The sequence below is a fragment of the Falco rusticolus genome, chromosome 14, assembly GCF_015220075.1.
Source record: "Falco rusticolus isolate bFalRus1 chromosome 14, bFalRus1.pri, whole genome shotgun sequence".
Taxonomy (NCBI): Eukaryota; Metazoa; Chordata; class Aves; order Falconiformes; family Falconidae; genus Falco; species Falco rusticolus.
Genome location: NC_051200.1, coordinates 2,706,787 through 2,714,285, shown reverse-complemented (window position 1 = coordinate 2,714,285; position 7,499 = coordinate 2,706,787). Strand labels below are relative to the sequence as shown.

Below are 7,499 nucleotides of genomic sequence, written 5' to 3'. Positions count from 1 at the left end.
ATAGCTTGACAACTTTTAGACCCCACCTGGTTTGAAGCACTAGAGTTACAGGGAGCTGCCTAAATACCAACAGTGGAAGCTGGACCTGCTTCCAGGTCATAGTAACAGCACAGAGATGAAACTAGAGCTCTGCTGCTTCCAGCGCCATCCCTCCCTGGCTCCTACCAGCCATGGGGCAGCACCAAGTGCCCCGCAGCACCAGGGCTTCCACCCCGCCACGGCACCTCACAGCCCGCTCACTCATTTCCTAGGCTTTTACGATTTGCCTTGCCAACAAATTAAATGCAAGTTGAATACTTTTGAATTGCAGTATTTCTGTTTATTGCTCAGAAGAGCGGGCAGAATGCAAATGCAAAAAAATAATTTCCCCTCAAATTCTCTTTTTTTTCAGCTGGGTAAAGCACGGTTTGCTGTTTGCACTCAGGACAGCAACAGGTTTTGCTCTTTATTCTATTTTACAGGGGTTTTTTTGGTAAGGCAGATGCTTAAGGACACTGGTAGGAGAGGAAACATCCCCGGGGGTGAGCCGAATCACCTCAGAAAGCCACCGGGGATCGCCCTTGAAAGGGGAGACCGCTCCCCACAGGGCCGAGGTACCCGGGATGAGCTGCCGGGGCCTTTCCCGGAGGTGACCCCCAGCACCACCCGCCCTCCGCGGCTGCCTCACCCGCGCACCGCGACCCCGGCAGCGGGGCACAGCCGCCCCGGCCGCCCGCCGCTCGCTGAGGGTACCCCGCCAGCGCTCCGCCGGTCTCGGGGGCGGGCAGGCCCCTGGGGCGAGCGGGAGGCCCCGGCGCAGGCGGCCGAGGACGGGGACGTGCCCCGGGCCGCCGCGGCGCCCTCTGTCAGGGCGGGAGCAGAGCTGCTGGGCGTGTGGGCGGCCCGGGGAGGAGGAGGGGAACGCGGCGGCGGTGAGGGGAGGGCAGGGCCGAGCCGAGCCGGGCGGGCGGGCGACACCTGGGCGGCTGCGCTGCCTCCTCCTCTCACGTAGGTTTCGACTTTCTTCCCCGCCCGGAAACTTGGTGGAGGAGCCGCGCTTGCCGCCGTCGCAGGCCGAGTTGGTGCTGGGCTTCCCTCGGTCTCTCCCTCCCCTTCTCGGGGGCGAGCGAGCCCTCTTCCCGCCCTCCAGGTGAGCGGCGCGGGGGGCGCGGGGGGCGCCGGGTTCCCGCCGCCAGGTTCCCGCCGCGGCTGAGGCGCCCGCCGCCGGGCTGAGGGGCGGGAGGCCGCGGGGGGTCGCGGATCAGCTGTGGCAGCGGCCGAGGGCGGCAGCTGCTGCTGCCCCGGCGCCCGGCTCCCTCAGCTGAGGGTTGCTCAGCCGTAACCGAGCGGGGCTGGGGAGCATTTCGTTCGCGCTGGGCAGCCGGCTGGGCTGGGGCTGGGCAGCGCAGGTGATGGCTGCCTGCCCGCCCGCCCCACGGGTTTCGCTCCTCAAAGGTCGGTCTGGCGGGCGAGCAGCGCTCGGCCTGGGCAAGACACCCCCAACTCGGCGTTTTGGCCACTGGCGTGGGTCGGAGGGAGCTTGCAGGGCACGGTTTCTTTGCTAGGAGATGGGAGAGGTACTAAGCAGGCAAGTTTCTGGTGCTGCGCTGGTCATTAATGCAGGAAAAGCCTATAAATAGCAGTTGAGATAACAGGCAAAGGAGAGCAACATGACAGCGTGGACGTTTTGGAAATGCCTTAAAGGTAAGAAATACAGGTGACGTTAAATAGGAGGTAATGCTCTGGAGACGTCTGTGAGAGGCTTGGAAAGACGTGTTTAAGGGATACTATATAACCAGAATACTTTTTATTTAATTTAGAAGTTTTTCTTGAGGGGTTTGAAGTAGGATGAAGCTGCATGCTGGTAAAGGGACAATCCCACTGTTTGCGGCTTGGTTGTGTGCACTTGACATCTCCCTGCTTCTGACGTTGGCCTCGTTATCTGATTGAGAGCGACCAGAACGGGTAGCAGCCAGCTGATGCCAGCATAGGAGGTGGCAGGGAGAGCGGGACTGCCCCTTTCGGTGGCAGTGCAGGCTTAGTTTGCTTTAAGCCATGCTTGAAACAACACTTTTCCATCCCTTGAGCGATTTCTTTGGTCCTACGTTACCTTGGTAAAGTAAGAAAAGCAGAATGAGTATTTCTCTGTTGCTTACCAAACCAAAAAGGGTCATGTTTTCACTTTCTGCTCCAATTTTTTAACCAAGGTGAAAGGACCAGGACTCTGTAAAGGCTCCATAGAAAAAGCTATTCCAGCTCAAGTGCAGATAGTAAGGGGTCGGGAAGGTCTCTGCTGTGTGAAGGTTATGTTGGGGCAGGGTCATAGCATACAAGCCTATGGAGATAATAGGCAGCCCAGGGAAGTTTCTGTCACTGTCACACAGCTCCAGAGATGTCCTGTCTAATCCTTTAGCCTCCAGAGACTCTAGAGCAGCCCTAGGTTTGGGTGGTGTGGTGTAGTTTAAAGGACTGTAGTTATCCTCCTGCAGCAATGCCAGTTGTGTACTGTGCCTTTGAGGGACGGCGCTGACGTTTGTCCTTGATGCCTGAACCCTAGAGCTCTTTTGGCAGTTCTCCAGCAAAGAGAAAGCAGACTGTGCACATGGCTCCTTCAGAACAAAACTTCTTTCTCATAAGTTACACACTCAAACTCTTCTCTTACATTTGTAACTAAGCAGATGTAGTGTGTCTGCTGCTGAAAAGGACTAAGGCCCCTCCCCCAAAGAGATTTGCTCCCTAAACCAGCTCATGAAGTCAGAACAGCACCAGTGCTTGTGCAGGGAAGAACAAAGGGGTCATATGGCTGAGGATGGAGCAGAAAAATGATAAACAGGAGGCCAACCTTTTCTGGAGTTCACTAGCTGTTGGAAAACTCCACTGTGCTGTAAATCCACACCCTCCTTCACCTTATTTATCTGCTCTAGTAGGCAAGCTTTATGTATATGTATATACATATACATATGTATATGTAACTCATTTAAATAACGGAGATGCACTAGCATAAAACCCCGGTGAAAAGGAGAGAAGGACCTGCGGTGTGCAGCAAAAAGCAACCTCATCTGTTGAAAGACAAGTTTCTTTTAAAGTTTCTAACCAAATGAATAGTGAGGGAAATGAGTAAGAGTTAAGAAACAAACCCAGCCATATGGCCTGGGGAATGAGAGCTGTAAAAGTTGGAAGAAACAGCACCAGCCAGAAGGGACCTGACAGCTAAATGACCTCCAAAAAAAAGCCGTGAGGTTCAAAGATACCTGATGAAACCAGCTGAAGATTATTCTGGGTGACGTTAGTGCTACCTGAATGGTGATTCCAGTAACTTCCATTAGAAATTGTAATTAATGGTTTTGTAAACCGTGGTAATGCTGTACTTCCCTAAGTATGGTTAATAGACAAATTTACACATGTTTATGAGAATGTCAAGTCTTAGACTTAATAGTATAATAACAGTAAACTTAAAAGAATAAATATAACTGCAGAATAAAATATCTGTAGTTCACAAAGCACCCCTGCCGTATTTTGTTACTCTTCCTTATGCATTACCATATATTTCTTGTTTTCTGCATTAAAAAAATAATCCTGCTGCAACTGCTGCATTGATTACACTTTGAAAATTAAGCTGCATCATTTCATTCTGATCGCGTATATCTTACCAGAGTAGTTGCAGCTGTTGTCTTACTCACAGGCCTGAGTATGTTTTCCTGGTTTAATACAAAACCCTCTTGTTTGTCTTTTTCTTCTCAGCTTACTTTAGTGGTGCTGTTCATACAGTTGTTAGGAATTGTATTTGACAGTCCTTCATCAGTTTATGCTCCCTGCTTTATAACACATAAAATGTTGCTCTTGGCTTAGAAATTTCTTGACACGAATTGAGTTAGAAGATATAAAAGTATTTGGCAATTTTTTTGATACTTTGGATAAGACATTGCCCATAAGCCAGTATCTCAGGAACCATCTAAAGCGTTAGAGGGGATTTAGATGAACACAAGTAGTAGGAATTACCATGCTGGTCCAGGAAAAAGCACTCAAGGCTGGAAGGCGGGAAATGGAATAAAGCTGGAGGAATTTAGAGAGAAAATCAGCAGCTTACAGGCAAAGACTGGTTTTATGTATATACCATGGTTCCCTGAGTTTAGAGGGTCTCTGTGCAAATTTTATTTGCAGACTATAGTGTTCCTTATTTGGAATATTCTGGAAGGGATTATGCATTTAAAAAAACAGTGTTGTCTAGCTTTGACTACTCTTTGCCTGGGCCGTAACTCATGCAAGTTTTGTAGACAGCTGCAGCACACTCTTTAAAAGCTGATTTTCTGACAGTTAAAAAGGGGTTGAGATAAAACTTGACCTGCTGCTCGGAGAGTTCAAGGGGCTCACCTGTGACACTAGTTGTGCTGCAGTTGTTGAAAGTCCAGTAAGTCATGATCAGCCCTATTTGTAAAGTTCTCAGACTTAACCTTCCATGCCTAGACTAATAAATAATAGATAAATTCTTCTCACCTTGTAAGTGCTATTGCAGGACTCTAAATAGAAAATACATAGATAAAGCAGTCCCTGCCCTGTGAGCCTTAGATCTGAGGATATCCTCTTTTACGTGATCTCAATTGGTAATGAACAAAAATTGCTGCATGATTATTTCAAGTAGGATATATAAAAATAAACATAATGGGTCTTCTGGGCCTTTTTGTACTTGGGATAAAAAAAAAAGTTCCCTGTGAGGTTAACACCTGGGGCTACTTGACTACTTTACTTGTAATCTCAACAGGCTGAAAACTGAACGGAGGAAGGAGATTGCCTCCCCATTCCCACCTGTTCTGGGACTTAAACTCGTTCACGGGTGGCCAAGGAAGAATGTGGCTGCTGCAGTGATTTGTGATAGTGGAAGGACTTTGGTCTGTTGTTACAGCTCTTTTAACTGGTGAGACAGCCACGCCTATTTTAAAACTATTTTTAGAACAAGGGAAAATATAATTATCAATTTATGTACACTTTAAATATGTGTCCAATAAGATAACAATGATTCTAAAAAATGTGTTTCTGATACCAGCTTGGACACAGCTTTAGATCAGGGTAAGGGGTGGAGGGGGAAGCCTTTTCTTTCTACCTAGCTGTAAAGGTGGTTTAAAGTCAACAAGATACACCAGCAGAAATTGTAGGATGAAAAGGCATCTTAAATTAATTACACGTGCAACTGTATTTAAGCTTATGAACCAGGAGTACAGATGTCCTAAGCAGCAGAATGTGTCTCAAGTTTTTTTAAAAATTGAACCATAATACTGTTCTGCAAATCTCTAGGGGAATGTAATTCTTAATCTGGAGTTTAAAAAAAAAATAAATATATTTTTAATTCTACTGTAGTGCTTATTTACTTACAAGCTGCCATTTGTGGTAAAAGGCATTTCAGCTACTGGTTGCAGCAGCAGCTCTGCCTGCCCACAGGCACTGGCGGGAGTTTAAGCTGTCTTCAAACTTTGCTGCATGCCACCCTAAGGAGCTGCAGTTTGAGAAGATGTGGTCTAGGGAATTAAGTGTTTTTTCAGTTTAAATTAAGATAACCTGTTTTCTTTCTTTCCCCTTTACCATGATCTGATGGTAGGATGGAATGTAAAGGGGAATTTTCTTAATTATCTTTTGATTCAGCCTTTTTAGTTTGTGGGAACAAGCTTGGGCTAGAAAATAACTTTGCACTGGTTTTAATAAAATGCCCTCTTACCCCATGAAAGGAAGTCTGGGGTGTTGTGTGCCGAGCAGGGCAATGTGCCCTGCTGTTGCTGATGGCATAAAGCTCAGGCAGGGGCAGTTGGAACTGTTGAGAAAAAAGAACCAGGACTGGGGGGAATTTGGTGGTCCCACTAGAATAGTACTTTCAGCAATGTCACCTTTGTTGCTGATCATTGGGTTTATTTTGCAGAGTTTAGATTGCATGTGCTTATTGATACAAAGGGATGCTGTCATAGATTGTGCCAAATTATTTAACTTAACAGAGCAGCATAAAGAAAAAGAGAGTGCTACTGTACCTGAGACCAAAATTTGACTTGGTGTGCATGCTAAAAAGTTCTGTGCTACTTTATCCTGCAGTAAAGCCCTAATCTGATGTTTCTGATGTTAACAACTGTAACGGTCTGTTGACAGGAAATATTTCATCACCACATGCAAAATTCTGTTTTCATGCTGCTGGATTGCTTATGGTAAAGTTATGTAGAAAACAGTATTTGCAGAAACATTGTTTGGTTTGTTGGGTGGTTTTTTTTTTAACTAACCAGGAAAACAAAGATTTCATTCTTAAGGTTGAGAATAGCCAAAATTAATTTCTTTAAACTGAAATGCGTTGCATTTAAAGTAACACTTGATAGAGTGTGATAGAGATTAAAGCTCTGTAGGACATTTTTCATGATACAGGCAAGGCTTAGAGCTGTAGAAATACCATACGTCTACCAAAAAGTGTCTCTTTCTTTCCCCCTTTTTACTTTACTTTTAAATGTATATGATGATGGCTGCCATGGTAAGGATATTCAAACAATAACTTTTAAAAACATACAGTTATATAATGCACAGTCTACTTCTTCCCTTGTATGCTTCAGAAATTCAGAAATTTTCAGATAAGAAATCATCTGCTTTTTTCTGACCTGTATCGCAAATATAACACCTAGATCACAAATGGACAATGATGTACAGGTTTTCTTTTGTCAGGCTACTGCAAGAGTAATAACCGTCAGGGCTGGCTGGTTGTGAAGGCTTATACCCAAGACAAGCCTCTGCACATTATATGCTTATTTCAGATTCTGTAAACCATGGTGCTGTTTTCTTTCTGTAAACAAGGAATTTACAGGCAGACACACAGAAAAAGATGTGGTAAGAGCTCGTGATATTCATATATAGTCAATAGATAGATGATCTTTACCTCCTGTCCTCAAAAGCAAACCCAAGTTACTTTGTAAAGTAAGTGCGCTACCAGATATTTAGATGAACCTAAATCTTAACATCAAATCTCCTAATCCCTCTTTGTTTTCATTTTTGGCTTTTTGTTTTAATTGCAAGAGAAGCTTTGGTTATTAATTATAGATTAGGCCTTTTATCCTTAAATTATAGCATTGGATTCCTTCTTTCTTTGTCTATAGAAAACTTCTCCCACAAACTTCAAACTGATTTTTAGGCATGGAATTGCAGATAGCTGCTGAATTAAAAATGTAGGTGAGGTAAGGGTGGAGGTAGGGGTATTTAATTTCCTAGAGAGTGATGATTAGACACAATAGAAAAAAATAAAGAACACACAAAGAAAATCCACATGTGCTGCCAGTGGTGGAACTTCCATAGGAGTCTTTGAGTCAAATTCTGCAAAGCAGCAGATTGAGTGGTACAACAGAAGAATTCATGCAAGTGTAAAGCAAGTAGCTTGCATGTTTATATGGAAGGCAGGTTGTAGAAAGGATGGTGGATATAGCGAAAGCATCTAGCAGAGGTGAGAAAGCAGGAAGCAATGTAAATAAAACATCTTTTTCTGCAGTACTTGTCTTCACTTCTATTTG

The 7,499-nt window shown here is 45.1% G+C and overlaps 1 protein-coding gene across 1 annotated transcript in view; it reads left to right on the top strand.

The window, feature by feature from the left end:
• The first annotated feature begins 933 nt into the window (after positions 1–933).
• Positions 934–7,499, top strand: part of LOC119157147 (ligand of Numb protein X 2-like) — a 31,785-nt gene continuing 25,219 nt past the window's right edge. Inside the window, exon 1 of the mRNA XM_037407691.1 lies at positions 934–1,129. The gene's annotated coding sequence lies outside the window, so the exon portion shown is untranslated. The remainder of the gene's footprint in view (positions 1,130–7,499) is intronic.